At 45.4% G+C, this 16,428-nt stretch overlaps 1 protein-coding gene across 1 annotated transcript in view; it reads left to right on the forward strand.

Annotated features, from left to right (window-relative positions):
- BACE2 (beta-secretase 2) overlaps positions 1-16,428 on the forward strand; it is a 156,624-nt gene that overhangs the window by 86,427 nt on the left and 53,769 nt on the right. The window lies entirely within an intron of this gene.

Consider the following 16,428-nt stretch of genomic DNA (forward strand, 5'->3'; position numbering starts at 1 on the left):
AGGGATGTGGCCAGCTTGGGGGAAGCAGAAATAATGAACAGAGACAGATGTCACTCATGAGCTGTGATCTAGCTGCTGCCCCAAACCTTGAAAAACACACTTCTTTCCGTGATTAGACGGGTCTGGTGACAAGGGGAAAAAGGGGAATTTCAAACTGGTAGGAGGTGAAGCAGCAGAGTCACCAGAGAAAGAGGATAGGACATGTGCTTTCTAGTAATGAAGAAGATAATTTGATCTCAGTTTCATTTTTTTTTTCTATGCTGGCTTATTGTTTTGCCATTTTTAAGCTGTGGGTGACGTTGCAGATGTGGTTTTGTGTGTTTGTCACTAGGTGGTGCTGTTGCAGAACTTTGTGGAATGACATTTGTGTTTTTTTTTTTTTTTTTTTTTAATTCTGTGTACCTTTGTTGGCAGATGTAACCAAGTGTGTGCATGTAGTTATACCCAGCAAGTATCCTAGGATGCTTACTCCTCCATTCTACTCTACGATAGAATCTTCAAAATATGCAAGCTAGATATGTAGTAAATCTTGTGGGTGATCCCCAAATACCCATTTTCTAGCCCCTGGCCTGTCTTATTTAGCTGCTGCACAGGGAGGGAAACTGAGTCACAGAGAGGTGCCACCAATTCTCCAGGTTCTCACTCGATGGCAGGTCCATATTTGAAAAATCAGTTTGTCTGATAACCAGACCTATGATCTCAGCCATTCTGCTACTGTCTTTGTAAAGGTTAAAAATTGAGAATTGAAAGGAAATCTATTTTTAAAAATTAAAACGGGTATATGCTTAAAGAAAAATGCTACAAGGGAAAATATTGGGGGAGATATTTGCATATTTACACATTTGCAAATATGTATTTGTATATTTACAAATATAAGGATGGAAGCTAACATTTATTGAACAAGGAATTCTGACCAGACATTCCATCCTTAGACCGGACCCTATCAGGTACACATTGTTACTAAAGATATCTTTTTAAACCACAGGGTGGAAGGCAAGGGCACAGAGAAGACATATTCAGAGAAATCCAGAGGTCTGGGGAAAGGAAGTTTGTACCCACACAATGAGAGCCCATAGACCAAGGTCTTAAGTGTGTTATCGTGGTAAAAAACGAAACAACACAAAACAAAAACACCAAAAGGCCTGCTGTCCTTTGCATATAAAAATTTCATACCAATAAGCCAAATGTATTAACCATATTCTATATTCTGATGCTTTGACATGGGGTACCTTGCTGACCACGGAGTGACTGGACTGCCCGAGTTAGCCAATTCCTAGCGAGAGCAAGCAACTCACTTCAGAGTAAACCACACCCCTGGGTGCGGGCCTTTCAGATGCAAGTCACATAGTCCAGAGCCCACAGCCGCCACCTGTCTCCTTTGCCTGGTTCCTACGCTCCGGGCCTCTGTCCCCTCCCCACATCACCCCAGGGGCAGATACCAGGCAGCGAAAGACCACAGCCCCTGCTGTCTGTGATTGAATCTAGAGCCTGCTCAGATGATTGAATCTAGCCCAACCTGAGCCTCTCCACACTGCTTACCCATTCTTTGCTGTGGAAGCCACAGCGAAGGCTCTTGTCTTCTCCTCTTCCTGGCTCCCCCTGGTCCCCGGTTGTCCCTGGTGCTTCCCCACGTGGCCCCGGGGGCACGCCATGCCTCCTGTTTCCCAGGATCTTCCTCCCGGACAGTCGCTTCTGCTGTCTTACCATCCCTCATTAAAACAAGTCCCAGCTACCCTGAAAACACCAAAGAAGAACGTGAGAGCCCCGAAGAAAAGCAGGCAGAAGCTGGCACACGTGGGACACCAATGGTCAAGAAAACAGGCGGTGGCTCCTTCGATCTTACAATGCACGCAAAATGTTTACATAGTTAGAAATCAAGCGAACACAGTGTTTAATGACAGTTCAGCTGCCCGAGAGGTGAACAGTCTCTGCTGGGCTGCTGAGGGGTGTAAGCCCGAGTGACCATTCCAGAGAGCCCGACCAAGACCCATGTCTTCTCTGTATCGATCCTTCTTTTGTAATCTAGCCTAAAGAAATAGAAATGTGGGCAAATCTGGAAATAATGGACAGAGAGAGAAGCAGTTTGCTGAATAATACCCCAGTATCACATCCATGTTTAGAGAGAAACGTACTAACAGGGACGCGTGCGTGAGATAGAACAATCTAGCAAGTGTGCGACATTCAACACTAACCTATAACCTCAAGATGCAGGGATTCTTGATGAAAGGAATAGTTTAGGGATTTTTAATTCATTTATTTTTTATTGAAGTCATGCATCGACATCATCATTAAAAATTCAAATAATCCCAGGAGGCTTTTCACAGAAAGCAGTGGTCCCCGGCCTCACCCCTACCCACCTGTAGGTCCTACTGTGCAAATCTTTTCTCCTCTGGTACTTCTTCTATGGTTTTGTTGTTGTTGTTGTTGTTTGGGGTTTTTTAAGACTTATTTATTTATTAGAGAGAGAGAAAGCATGAGTGGGAGGGGTCGGAGGGGGGAAGAATCTCAAGCAGACTCCCTGCTGAGCGTGGAGCCTGACATGGGGCTCGATCTCACGACCCCGAGATCATGACCTGAGCTGAAATCAAGAGTCAGACGCTCAACCAACTGAGCCTCCCAGGCACCCCTACTTCCATGTTTCTAAATGACGTGTTTGTGCTTTTCCTGCTGCGTGATCAGCCCAAAGGCTTGAGCCGTTTGGTTAATTGGCAACCTGAGCCGATTTCTAAATTTCTGCATTTACTAAGGACCATTTTTGGATTCTTCTTACCCAGGTGTGTATCTGCTTTTGCAGCTGTGCCCACTGTTTTAGTTACTGTCACTAATGTGATTTTAACATACAGGAAGGTTGATATGGTTAGTATTTTTTTTTAAAGATTTTATTTATTTGACAGAGAAAGAAAGAGAGCACAAGCAGGGGGAGTGGCAGGCAGAGGGAGAGGGAAAAGCAGGGGTCGATCCCAGGACCCTGGGATCATGACCTGAGCTGAAGGCAGACGCTTAACTGACCGACCGAGTCATCAGGTGCCCTGATATAATTAGTATTAATAAATGATTAATATAAAATATCCCCCCCGGTTAGTCATCTCATGCAATGTTACATACTTCTCCTAAATATCCTTGAGAAACACTGGATTATGTTTCTAAAATTATCCAGTTGAGATTTGTTTTGGAATTGTACGAAATGTATAGATAAATTCGGGGAAAATTTACATTGTTGTGAGAGGGAGACTTTGGATTTATTGGAATGAGTAGTTCTGTCTGGACTCGTCTTCCATCACGTCCCTCGAAGACTTCATTTCATGTATATCCACACCTATTGCTTGATCACTTAATTCCCAAGGATTTGGAATTTTCTCTTGTCCTTACGAAAGAGATTTTTTAATTCATTTTAAAATTGGTTCTTGTTCATGTATCTGAAAGCACCTGTTTTTCTGTGTTGATCCGGTAACTGGCCACATTTGTAAACTGTTTGTTTCTAACGAGCAGTTTTGTTCTGCTTTGATTTGTCTGGGGGTTTCCAAGAAGAAAATTTTGTCAGCTGCAAATGATGGTAATTTTATGTCCTTTCTGATGTTTGTGCTTTTTATCTTCTTTTTTTTTTTTAATGCCAATTATGGCGTAAAACACAATGTTGGAGCTATTGTGTTTCCCCATGTTTTGAATAGGTGATATCTTTACAGGGTTCAAAAATCAAAACACCATATGGTGAGAAGTCTCCTTCCCACTCCCGACCTCTCGTCTGCCTGGCGTCCAGTGCCTCCCGTATTGCTCCCCGCCCCTGCCGAAGAGGTAACCTGCCATCGCCCTCCCACTTATCTTGAGGCACTGACCAGCATTTGTGTTTATTTTCTCTCCCATTTTTAATCCAAAAAGGTAACAAATGATATACAGCATTCTGCTTTCTTCTTTTTCCCGCATAATTTACCTTGGGAGAATGTTCCATACGTTTCTCCCAGATGCATCCTAGCCCCTGTACGCTTGTACCTTCTTTCTGTAATCCGCCCCTTAATGACATCATCCGGCTTGTTTGCCATCTTTTGTTTCTGCAAATGTGACTGCCATGAATAACCTTATACAAACATCGTTATGTGGGTAGGTCCACGTGTAAGATTAGTTTCCAGGAGGGGAATTGCTGGGTCAGAAGACAGCTACATTCATAATCCTCACGAGGACTGTGAAATTGCCTTATAGAGGGATTTGCCAAGCGGATGGGTAGAGAATGACATTTCAGTGTAGTTCTAATTTGCATATCTTTTATTATGAGTGACTTTGGACATCTTTTGGCCATTTTTCCATTGGGCTGTTGGTCGATTTCTAGGGAACCAACACATAAATGTATTGGTGTACATATTACAGGCTTTCCAAACGGAAGTCTCTTTACACGTCAACTTCATACTATCAGTGATGTTGGCAGATTATCCCGCTTGGATTTCCCAGCTGCGAAGTGACGTTCATACTAGCGCTGCTTTGCAGGGCTGGCTTGCAAATGACCCGAGCTAAATCCTAGCGTGCTTGCACCGCGCTGCCACGTACGAAGCACCAGCGGTGATGCTCGTTTCAGAAAGGTTGGGGGGACTTACCAGTTGCAATTTTGGTTTTCAGTTTGTCATGTCTTTTGACTGAATTTGTTGGGGTTTTTTGTTTTGTTTTTCCCTTTGAGAAAGGTGTGTACACTCGCACATACTCAGATTTACAAAACGGTTTCTGATAAGCCTTCTGGATTTAAGTCTGTTGGAAAAGTCTTCTCACCTCCAAGTTTATAAGACTCATAAACAGGGGCTTGGGACACCTGGGTGGCTCCGTTGTTAAGCGTCTACCTGCGGTTCAGGTCATGATCTCAGGGTCCTGGGAATCGAGCCCCGTGTGGGGCTCCCCACCCAGTGGAGAGCCTGCTTCTCCCTCTCCCTCAGCCCCTCCCTTCCACTCGTGCTCTCTTTCTCTCAAATAAATAAATAAATCTTAAAAAGAAAAGGCTTATAAACATGTTTTCTTCTGATTATATTTATGGCTTGCTTTTTTTGCAAACATTTCGTCTCTAACCCTTTTGGAATACATGCTCGTGCAAGGTGTGTGGTGTGGTTTCTGTAGGAAGGTGTACCTAGTTCTTACAGTAATTATTAAATAGCCCACCCTTTCCACCGGCTTAGGATGCCTTGCCATCACACATTTAGTCATTGTGTGTAGTTGGGTGTCTTCCTGGACTTTCTGTTCCCTCTCTTTCCTTTTTCTTTCTCTTCCAGTGGTCTGTTCTAGATCTTGCCAGTACCAGGCTGTTTCTGTATTAAAGGTTTATACCAGTTTTCATAGTCATCATGGCTCCTGCATTCACATTGCCCTTCTTTTTCAAACATTTCCTGGCTGTTCTCTTCTTTTTTCATGTGATCAGTTTGTTTAGCTGCCCCCCTCCAATACATATCGGGATGTTTACTGGGATCACATATGTGTGCAGTTGAACTTAGGGAGAACTTGACACGTCTCTGATGTTGAGGTATCCTCTCCAAGAAGAGGAAATGGGTTTCTATGTGTTAATTTCTCTTTTCTTTTCCTTCAGAACGTGGTAAAGTTTCTTTGGCATAGGTCTTGCCAATTTCTTATTAAATTTACTTCTAGGTATTTAATCTTTTTGTTGTGGTTGTTGTTACTGCAAATGAGATCTTTCTCCCATTAAATCTCCTAACTGATTGTTGTTTGTGAATATGAAAGCTGCTTGTTTCTATGTGTTAATTTTGTATCCTGCTTTCTGAGTGAATTCCTTTGAGATTTTTCAGGTGCGTGTTTTGGGTTTTGCAGGTATACGATTGTGTCATGTGCAAATACTGATAGTATCCTTTCGTTCTCTCCAATTTTGCATCTCTGTTTCCTTTCCCCTGTCGGATTACATCGTCCAGTACTTTACTTAGTAGAGTGTTAAATAGTAAAGACCATCTTATTTTGTTCCCGACTTTAAAATCTGATACTACTAGCAGAGAAAGAGATGACTTATGTTCAGGAAGCATCTATTTCTCATGGTTAATTTTGTGTTAATGTTACTGTGAAGGTATTTTTTAGATGAGATTAACGTTTAAATTAGTGGACATCAAGTAAAGCACATTACCCTTTATACTGTGGGTGGGCCTCGCTCTATCAGTTGAAGGTCTTAAGAGGAAAAAGACTGAATTCTGCCTCCAAACAGCCTTCAGACTCAAGTCACCACATTAACTCTTCCCTGGGTCTCCAGCCTGCCCGGACGCCTGGCGAAGTTTGGATTTTGCCAGGCTTACATGAGCCAGTTGCTTAAAATAAATCTATGTGGGATGCTGGGTGGCTCAGTCGGTTGAGGGTCAGATTCTGATCTCAGGGTCATGGGATTGAGCCCCACATTGGGCTCTGTGCAGGGTGTGGAACCTGCTTGAGATTCTCTCTCGCCCTCTGCCCCTTCCCTTGCTCACACGCACGTGCTTGCACTCTCTTCTCTCTCAAAAAGAAATATATATATGTGTGTGTGTATATATATATATATATATATATATATGCGGTGCCTTGATCGTGGACTCCTGTCCTCCAAGACTGTGAGTAAATGTTTCCTATACACACACACATATATATATAAAAATATATATAAAAAAATAAAATAAATCTATGTATCTATACATCCTATATACACACACACACATATATATATAAAAAATATATAAAAAAATAAAATAAATCTATGTATCTATACATCCTCTTGGTTTTGACTGGAGAACTCTGTTTTTCTGGAGAACTCCAGCTGGTATACCATCTATTTCTATTTTATTGAGAATTTTATCATAAATTTTACAATTTTGTTAGGTCCTTTTTTATCATCGGTGGAGGACATCACAATTTCTCTCCTTACATTTAATAACATGGTGAATTATACTACCAGATTTCCTAACAGTGAACCATTTGCGCTTCTGGAATAACTTCTGTTTGGTTGTGATGTATTTTTCTTTTAGTGCTTTTAGATTCTGTTTGCTCATGTTTTCCCTAATATTTTCCTAACCATATTCACAACTGTGTTTTGTCTATAGTTTTCTTTTCCTGCTGTCTGTCAGGTATTATCAATGCTGTGCTCCTTCATAAAAATAATTTGGATGTTTACCCTTTTTCCTGCGCCCTGGAAGAGCTTATGTGTGGCAGTGGAATGATCCACTCTTTAAAAGTTTGGTAGAATTTCCTTAGGATTCTCTGTGCCTGATGTTCTTTTGCAAACTAGCACCTTGACACCTTTTGCCGTGTGTTTTATAGAAACAATCTGTTTAGATTTTCTCTTCCTACTAAAATCAGTTTTGATAAATTACATCTTCTTACAAAATTATGCGTCTTAATCCGGGTTCCAAATTATACTTAGAAGTTAAGCATAACAGGGGCGCCTGGGTGGCACAGCGGTTAAGTGTCTGCCTTCGGCTCAGGGCGTGATCCCGGCGTGATGGGATCGAGCCCCACATCAGGCTCCTCCGCTATGAGCCTGCTTCTTCCTCTCCCACTCCCCCTGCTTGTGTTCCCTCTCTCACTGGCTGTCTCTATCTCTGTCAAATAAATAAAATCTTAAAAAAAAAAAGAAGTTAAGCATGACAGTCTTGTGATTCCTTTCCCCGTTGCTTCTCCTTCTGTAGCTTGTGTCTCCCTCATTCCTCATTTTGTGTATCTGTGCTCTTTTTTAATTGTATCAGGTTAGCTCATGACTTCACCATGTTATTGTTTTAAGGGTTTATTTTTTTAAAGGTTTTGTTGAACACTTCTGTTTACTGTTCTTATTCATTTCTGTTTTATGAATCCCTTTTTTCTTTGCTATACTTCCTTCTCTTTTTTTTTTTTTAAGATTTTATTTGAGAGGGAAAGAGCATGCCCACGTGGCGGGGGAGGAGCAGAGGGGGAGGGAGGGGAAGAGGGAAAGAATCCCAAGCAGAGTCAGCGCTAAGCCCACAGCCTGACTCGGGAATTGATCTCATGCCCCTGAGATCATGAGCTGAAAAACAAGAGTCAGACGCTTAACCGACTGAGCCACCCAGGAGCCCCTGCTTTAGTTTCTTATTCTTTTTTTTTAATGATCATGGCCTCCACTTTACTTTATCTCTCTCTTTTAAGATTTTATTTATTTATTTGAGAAAGAAAGCGAGCACAAGCACGGGGAGCAGCAGAGGGAGAGGGGGAAGCAGGTTCCCTGCTGAGCAGAGAGCCCAACTCGGGGCTTGATCCCAGGACCCCAGGATCATGACCTGAGCCGAAGTCAGAGCTTAACCGATTGCGCCACCCAGGCACCCCTGCTTTAGTTTCTTCTTGACTGATGATTAATATTTTTTTAAAGATTTTATTTATTTATTTATTTGACAGAGAGAGACAGCCAGTGAGAGAGGGAACACAAGCAGGGGGAGTGAGAGACGGAGAAGCAGGCTTCCAGCGGAAGAGCCTGATGCGGGGCTTGATCCCATCACGCCGGGATCACGCCCTGAGCCGAAGGCAGACGCTTAACTGCTGTGCCACCCAGGCGCCCCTGATTAATATTTTAAGTAGGCTCCACATCTGACATGGGGCTTGAACTCACGACTCCAAGATCAAGAGCCTCATGCTCTACCAACTGAGCCGGCCGGGAGCCCCTAATTCATTTGCTTTCATTCTGTTTCGTTGATAGCAGCCTTGTGGCAGCGAGTCTTCCTCCGAGTGCTCGTTTATTTCAGAATTGACATATCATATCTATTCTGTATTTTAGAAACAATTTTTATTTCCGTTTGTTTCCTCTTTTCACCAGAGAAAGATTTAAGCAAGACTTTTTTGGAGTTGCCAGTGGAACAGGCTTTTCGTTCTCTAAGACACCCTCTTTGGTTGCTGCGTGACCAGAAGTTTCACCTGTACTAGGTCCAGCCTTTGGAACTTACTGAGATGTTTGTGGCCACTTTGCATGCCTCACGGGTGTTTGAGAAGAAGATGTCTTCTGTGCTTCGTGGCTGAGAATTTGAACCACGTTCGTTAACCCTACTTTATTATGCGATGTACGTTTTCACATCTTTACTTTTTAACATCATCTTTCATGGACCAAGTGTTAGGGGCTGTATTCTGTCTCCCCAGATCTCTGTGTTGCAGTCCTAACCCCTAGCACCTCAGAATGTTAGCACATTTGGAGATAAGGTCTTTACAAAGGTGATTAAGACAAAATGAGCCAGGAGGGTGGGTCCTGACCCGCTATGACTAGTATCTGTGTAAAAAGAGGAGGAGGCAGCAGGAATCGCGGGCAGGGAGAGATGCCCTGGGAAGACGCAGCAAGAGGGCAGAGCGGAGGTCTGCAAGCCGTGGGGAGGGGCTTCGGGAGACACCAGCCTCGCGGTGCCTTGATCGTGGACTCCTGTCCTCCAAGACTGTGAGTAAATGTCTATTGCTCAAGCCCCCCAGTCTGTGATGTTTAGTAGTGGCTGCCTGAGCGGACAAGGACAGGAGGGATTGAAGTCATTGTTAATGTGCATCTGTGTGTTTCTACGGAGCTCATCACATGTCAGCTTCAGAGACAGCGCTGTTCTATGACTTTGTCCATATGTACTGTGCTGTCTATTACACACTTGTTAGGAACTGCCCGCTAATAAACAAGGAAAAGTGTGCTGCTTCCTATCTTGTAGAGCCTTTTGACTTAAACTGGTACCAAGTTCTTGACTGATGCTAAGACCTGCAGTTGATCTAATGGTTGTGGCAGCCCGCTGGGATGTGCCCATCCCTTTATTTTCCTCCTTTCCAGATCACCCAGAGTGGCGCTTTTCTGAGGATGCATTCAAGAAATCTTTTTAAAAGTAGAGGACTTGAACCCGTTGCATTCAGTCCCATGACGAGATGACCTTATTTCTGCCCCGTGTGTCCTATGTGTGTATGCTCGCGGTTATACGGTTGTTTCTTGCACTGCGTGATCGGTTTGCTTTACTTTTCTTTTTGTGTAGTTCTTCTAATTTTTTAAAAGATTTATTTTATTTGAGAGAGAGAGAGTGGGAGGGGCAGAGGGGAAGAGGGAGAGTCTCAAACAGACTCCCAGCTGAGTATGGGGCTCGATCCCATGATCCTCGGATCACGAGCTGAGCCGAAACCAGGAGTCAGATGCTGGACCGACTGAGCCGCCCGGGAGCCCCATGTGTCATTCTTTTATCCGGGGAAGCTTGCTACCGTCATAATGACAGCTTCACGTAATGCAGAGAAGGAGTCCCTTCATCCTACGTTTGTAACAGCCTCTGTTAGCGCCCCTAGATGAACGTTCCCTCCCCGCCCTCCCTCTCTGCCATCACCTGACTTTGTTATCTCAGCAGGGGGGTGCATGTGCATGTCTCTCTTCCTTGGTGCGCTCTCCACTTGATTTCTTTGGGCTCTCAGCCATTATAGATGAGAATCCATGGACTCATTCCACCTCGTACTTTCCTGCCTGCTTGCCTCCGCGGTGCTGGTGGGCTGTGTGGCTCCTACATTGCCCAGGATATAGAAACGCCACACTCCCTTCTAGCTCCCTGGCACCTGCGCTCTTGCCAGCTCCCTGCCCCCCACACTTACATCTGGACTGGGGAAAGTTTCCTTCTAGTAGTTTCCTCAAAAAGGACTTAGAGAAACGTTTTCTCCTGACAAATCCTTGCTTGTTAAAAACCATTTGTAGCCTTTATACTTAAAGTTTGGCTTGTATAAAGAAAGGCTTCCATTTTCTTTCTTTCTTTCTTTCTTTCTTTCTTTCTTTCTTTCTTTCTTTCTTTCTTTCTTTCTTTCTTTCTTTCTTTCTTTTCTTTCTACTTTACCTTTACCTTTACCTTTACCTTACAGCGTGGCATCTGCCTTCTGGCTTTGAACATTGCTTTGGGGAAACTGACACCAGCTTTCTATCCCCCCCCCCAATTTTATGACTTGACCTTTTTTCCCTAGATGCCCTGAGACTCTTTTTTAGTTTTTTTTTTTTTTTAAGGATTTTATTTTTTTATTTGAAAGAGAGAGAGAGGCAGAGAGGGAGCACGAGATGTATGTTGTGGGGAGGGGGGTGCAGAGGGAGAAGCAGACTCCTTGCTGAGCAGGGAGCCCTTCTCAGGACTCCATCCCAGGACCCTGGGATCACGACCCGAGACAAAGGCAGACGCTTCACTGACTGAGCCTCCCAGGTGCCCCTGCCCTGAAGACTCTCATCTCTAAAGGCTTATAACTGGGGCGTGTCTCATGCTGACCATTTGGAATCAAGGAAAGTGAAATGTTCCTTCTGATCCCTTGCTTTGGCCCCGCCCCACTTTCAGGTGAACTTCAATTATGCGTATGTTAGCTCCTCCCTGCTTGTCTTCTGTAACCATCATTTGATAATACTTAACAAATATTGCTTTATTTCCATAAATGTTTTTGTGGCCTCATTTCTGTCTGCCTTGTTGCTTCCTGTATTTTCAGGAGCACCTCTTTCCCGGGTGTGTCTTCTGATGGCTTTCTGTTTTTCTTTGGTGTCTTTCTTGAGTTCGGGCAGCTTGGATTGCATCTCCTGTTACTTTGCATTTCTTCCTTCTGCTCCTCCTTCGCCAGAGGGATTGCTCCAACGAGATTCCTTTTTCTGTCCATTTGTGATGAAATGCACACTCCACATTTGTCATCTGCTCTCTGAAGACCTTTTTCCGCGAGGTCGGAAAAGAGACGGTTGGCCACGCTCTTCCACGCGTTATTTCTCATCACATCTGCTCATCGGTTCTGAAGCAGATTTCTTTTTCAAACCACTCGCTCACTAACCAGGCAGCAGGGGACCCGCTGCCTGTGGGAGGTTCCCACGGGCCAGAGCACGCAGGTTTCCACGTAACCTCCCAGCTTTCCTGCTTCGGGTAGTCCCTCTCCTCTGCCGCCAGAGAGGCAGGCTATTCTCTGGAAATATGATACGGAGCAGACGTGTGCTCACCCTTCTGATTCTGTGAGGAGGGCCCCCAGCCCCGTTCATGCTCCTCTTCTTTTCCCTTTGTGGGAAAGAAGGAACAAGACTCTTACACCTCAGGCCCAGTCCCTCATCTGTGAACACAGGGATGCCTTCCGGTGACCACAAGCTATCCTTTGTCCCCGCATTTCTTCCCCGGGACCTCTGCCCTCGCTCAGTGGCTTTTGGCAACTCCTGTGCATTCTTTGAAGTCTGTGGCTTATCTCTCCCTCCTAGTTTCACCAAAAATGTGGAGTTCAGAGCTTTGTGGTTCATTTTGTTTCTTTCATTCTTCTTATTTCGCCTCTGTGATTTGTCCCGGACAAGAAGGGGGTGGGTGCAGGCTTACACACCCTGCTCATGCTGGGAATCTGGCCTTCAGCTTTCATTGTATATATTTTTATATCATTTCAAGATTTTTTGGTTTTGGGGTTTTTTTGTGTGTGTTTTTGTTGTTTTTGTTTTTTTGCTACAGGAATGTTTTAGTTTGGTTATTTAAATATTTTTAAATTCTTTTATTGAAACTTGGATAAAGATTTATTACAAACATATTCATTGTGTTTTTCAAGGTAGAAAATAGTGGAAGTGGTTGAAGTGTCCAGCAATAAAGGAAGAGACTAATTACCACACACCCATAGTGTGGAATGGAAGGCAACTCTTAAAAATATATGTTAGGGGCACCTGGGGGACTCAGTCAGTTAAGCATCCAACTAGTTAAGTGTCTGACTCTTAATTTTGGCCTATGTCATAGTCTCAGGCTCATGAGATCGAGTCCCAAGTCAGGCTCTGTGCTGGGCATGGAGTCCGCTTGAGATTCTCTCTCCCTCTGCCCCTCCCCCCACTCACATACTTTCTCTGAAAATAAATAAATAAATAAATATATATATATATAAAAAGTAATTTTAAGGTCAGGGAATGACTATAGTAAGAAAAAAATGATATGAATTGTCTATGTAGTGAGATCACAATTTTAAATGTACACACACACACACACACTCACAAACATACACAGACACCAGTAAGAAATGCACCAAAGAAATGCACCAAAAAGTTGAAGAAGTTATCTGTAAAAGAATTACAAGTAATTTAAACTACTCTTTAGCAAATTATATATTTCTTAAATACATTTTTATAATCAGAAGATACCATTAAAAAATAAACTTGGAAACCTTGCCGATTATTTTCTTGCTGCCCCTCTCCCTCGATCCCGTTCTTCCTTTTCTGTCTTGGTCAGTGGCAGCCCCACCCATCCACAGCCTGGGCGGAAAACTGGGTCATTCTCACGTCTTCCCGCTCCCTCATTCCCCACCCTCAATGGGTCATTAATCATTTTGGTTCTACCTTCTAGAGACCCCATATTGTTCCCCCCCACCTCACTAGGGTTGCTCTAATGATCTGTCTTCTCGGCTCTTGAGTGGGTTTCCTTATTTGTCTCCTGGCCCTCTGCCTCTCCCACCTTGAAACGACCTTCTCTCTGGGGTGGATCCCTCCCAGCCTAAGTGCTTCCCTGGCCTGCAGCAGCTGCAGGAGGAAATCCAAATTCAAGCCCTCAAGGCCAGCCTTCTGACCCGAATCTACCTCTCCCACGACACGCCTGTCACACTCCAGTCTCTAGGTACCCACCCTGCCTTCTGCCACCAGACCTGGAGTCAGGAATGACCATTAGATTGTGTAATAACAGACTCCCAACCACTGAACAAAGGCTGGCCATGCCAGCTGCTATGGCTGCCCGGATCTCACCTGCCGAGAGTATAGCAGGTGGTCAGTAAACATGGCCGGCGTGCACGAAGCATGGAGAACCCAGTGCCAGACCTAACTGGTTCGAAGCCATGCTAGGAAATGGTGACCTGTCCTAGCCTAGAGGTGTGGAGGAACAGACACCCCAGGTTCCTGCCTGACAACCATTATCAAACCCAATTCCTGTGCTGACCGTTCTAATAGTGTGAGGGTTGGGAAATGCTCGTGTTCTGTTATCTCTGGGCTTCCTTTCTCGGTTCTCCATGCCATCCCTGGAGCCCTCTGACAGCTTGGTGACGCAGTTGGCGCAGACAGCGTTCCTGTGTTCTAGGAAACAGAGGGTCTGTCCGCTCCATCAGTGTCTGGAGACTTTTCCGTGAGGATATCCAAATTCCTACACCTCTCCGCAGTGGGATGAGACTGGTCACCTGACTTATATTATTTGTTAAACCCTGGCCAGTTGTATTTTTTAAAGATTTTATTTACTTATTTATTTATTTGTCGGAGGTCAGGGGAGAGAGCGAGCACAGAAGCAGGGGGAGCAGCAGGCAGAGGGAGAAGCAGGCTCCCTGCTGAGCAAGCAGCCTGATGTGGGACTCGATCCCAGGACCCTGGGATCATGACCTGATCCGAAGGCAGACACTTCACCTACTGAGCCACCCAGGCGTCCCAAACCCTGGCTAGTTTTAGAGGCATCTGCTTGTTTGTAAGATTATTTTTTTTCTTCCACGTGTCACATATTTTGCAAACAGTTGCCTCATTCCTATGGCCCATTTTCCACTTCCTCCGCTGGAAGGGCACTGATGCTTTCACGGGTCGGCTGAACTCTGCACATGTGAGGAAGAAACGTGCATGAAGTTCACGTCCACGGCCCTGCAAGCCAGACCCTGGAAGAGCAGAGTTCTCTGCTGGGAGTCTGTGGGTCAGTATCTTGTTTATTCACCGCTCTCCGTGCACTGGACACATGAGCGTCCCTGCTGCAGGCGAGAAAGAGGTGTGGGAGAGCCAGGACCCTCAGGAGGAGAGATGGACCTGGAGCAGTAGTTTTCAGACCTCACTAGGTTCTCCCTCTCCAGCCCCATGCACATTCCCATAATGGCCCCAGACTCTGCCCCCGAGACTGTAGATACTCTTGGCACAGAATTCTCTGGGTCAGGGCTTCTCGGGGTTTACATAACATGAATCACGCTGGGATCGTGTTGAAATGCACTTTCGGATTCCGTGTGTGGGGCGCGGACAAGCTCCCAGTGATATGGTCAGCTCCATGGGGTCTCCCTTAAGTAGAAAGGCCTGGGTTGCAGCCTCACCCCTAACCCCACCTTTAGGAAACACACTCCTTCCTCTCATCCTCAGACCCCAGCCAGGCCTCACCTCCTGCTCGAAGGCCATCTCAGCAGGACCTGAGATGGGCTGAAGGCCAAGCACTCTCCCCATAAGGATGTTAGTTAGCTTGGCCCCTGTGTCCCAGCCTAACTGTTACCCGGTGGGATGCAGGCCACGGGATCCTTGGCCATGCCTGGCTGGGGGAAGATAATGACTCTGTTCCAGATCAGCCAATGCCTCGTTGCTTGTCTGTATTTCTCTGTACTTTTTACAGCCCCATGAAAATGTTCTGAATCCCCAGAGAGTAAACGTCCTCAGGTACGAGGGGAGGGGTGTGTGTTGAGATCCTTTCCAGTACCATGCATGTGGCAGAAACACGTTGGCTTCACTCTTGGAAAGTTGCTGTGACCCTCCGCATGGATCCACGTACCCTCCCAGCCCCTTCCACCCCCCACCCCCACGCCCAGCCATGTGCCCATCCATGTACCTAGCAAGGATCCAGCGCTTTGAACTGCCCCAACCCTCCCGAAGGAAGAAGGCCGTGAGCCTGGGTCATCCCTGTTATGGCCTGGGCTGCCTGTCTCGCGATTCCCGACGTGGTCAGCCCTGCCTCAGCTGCCAATAGGCCTTTGTTTTCCTCCCCCTTTAAAACTGGCCTCCATACTAAGCCTCAGGCCTGCCTCATAGGCTTCCACGGAGCAGCTGTGCGAATGGAGGAGGGAGGGGCCCCTCTGACAACCCCTCCCTGTAAGATGGGGCGGCAGCTCAGGTCTACGGGACTTTGTTTTTGCTCACCTCTGTCCCAGCACGTAGCATGCAGCCCGACAGAGACAGTTACTCCAGAGCTGTCCTTTCACTGAATGTATGAATGGATGGATGGATGGAAGCCTTTGCTAAGCTGAACTCCTAGACGTAATAGGGAGTGTTCATATAAGCACTTCCTAATGTCTGTGAAAGAGAAGAGAGTGAAACCAAGCGACAGCAATGGGGCAATGGGAAGAGGGAGGCACCCTCTTAGAAACCCCAAGTAACTTTCCATTTTTTTTTAAAGATTTTATTTATTTATTTGACAGAGAGAGAGACAGCCAGCGAGAGAGGGAACACAAGCAGGGGGAGTGGGAGAGGAAGAAGCAGGCTTCCAGCGGAGGAGCCTGATGTGGGGCTCGATCCCAGGACCCCGGGATCACGCCCTGAGCTGAAGGCAGACACTTAATAACTGAGCCACCCAGGTGCCCCTACCCCAAGTAACTTTTCAAAAAGCAAGCAAATATAGACTGAATCAAGTCATCAGAGGAAGAGGAAGAAGGAAGGGTGGCTCCTACAGTTATGAAAATAAGCCAGCTGTTTCTCTACCTTATTTGTTTATTCCTTTATTCAGTCATTGAACAAATATTTAGGGAGTGGGGGCTCTGGTCCAGGTCCTGTCCGAGGCCCTGATGATTCAGCTGTGACTGAATCAATGCCCTGTCTTCATG

This window comes from Ursus arctos, unplaced genomic scaffold (assembly GCF_023065955.2).
Source record: "Ursus arctos isolate Adak ecotype North America unplaced genomic scaffold, UrsArc2.0 scaffold_4, whole genome shotgun sequence".
NCBI classification, from domain to species: Eukaryota; Metazoa; Chordata; class Mammalia; order Carnivora; family Ursidae; genus Ursus; species Ursus arctos.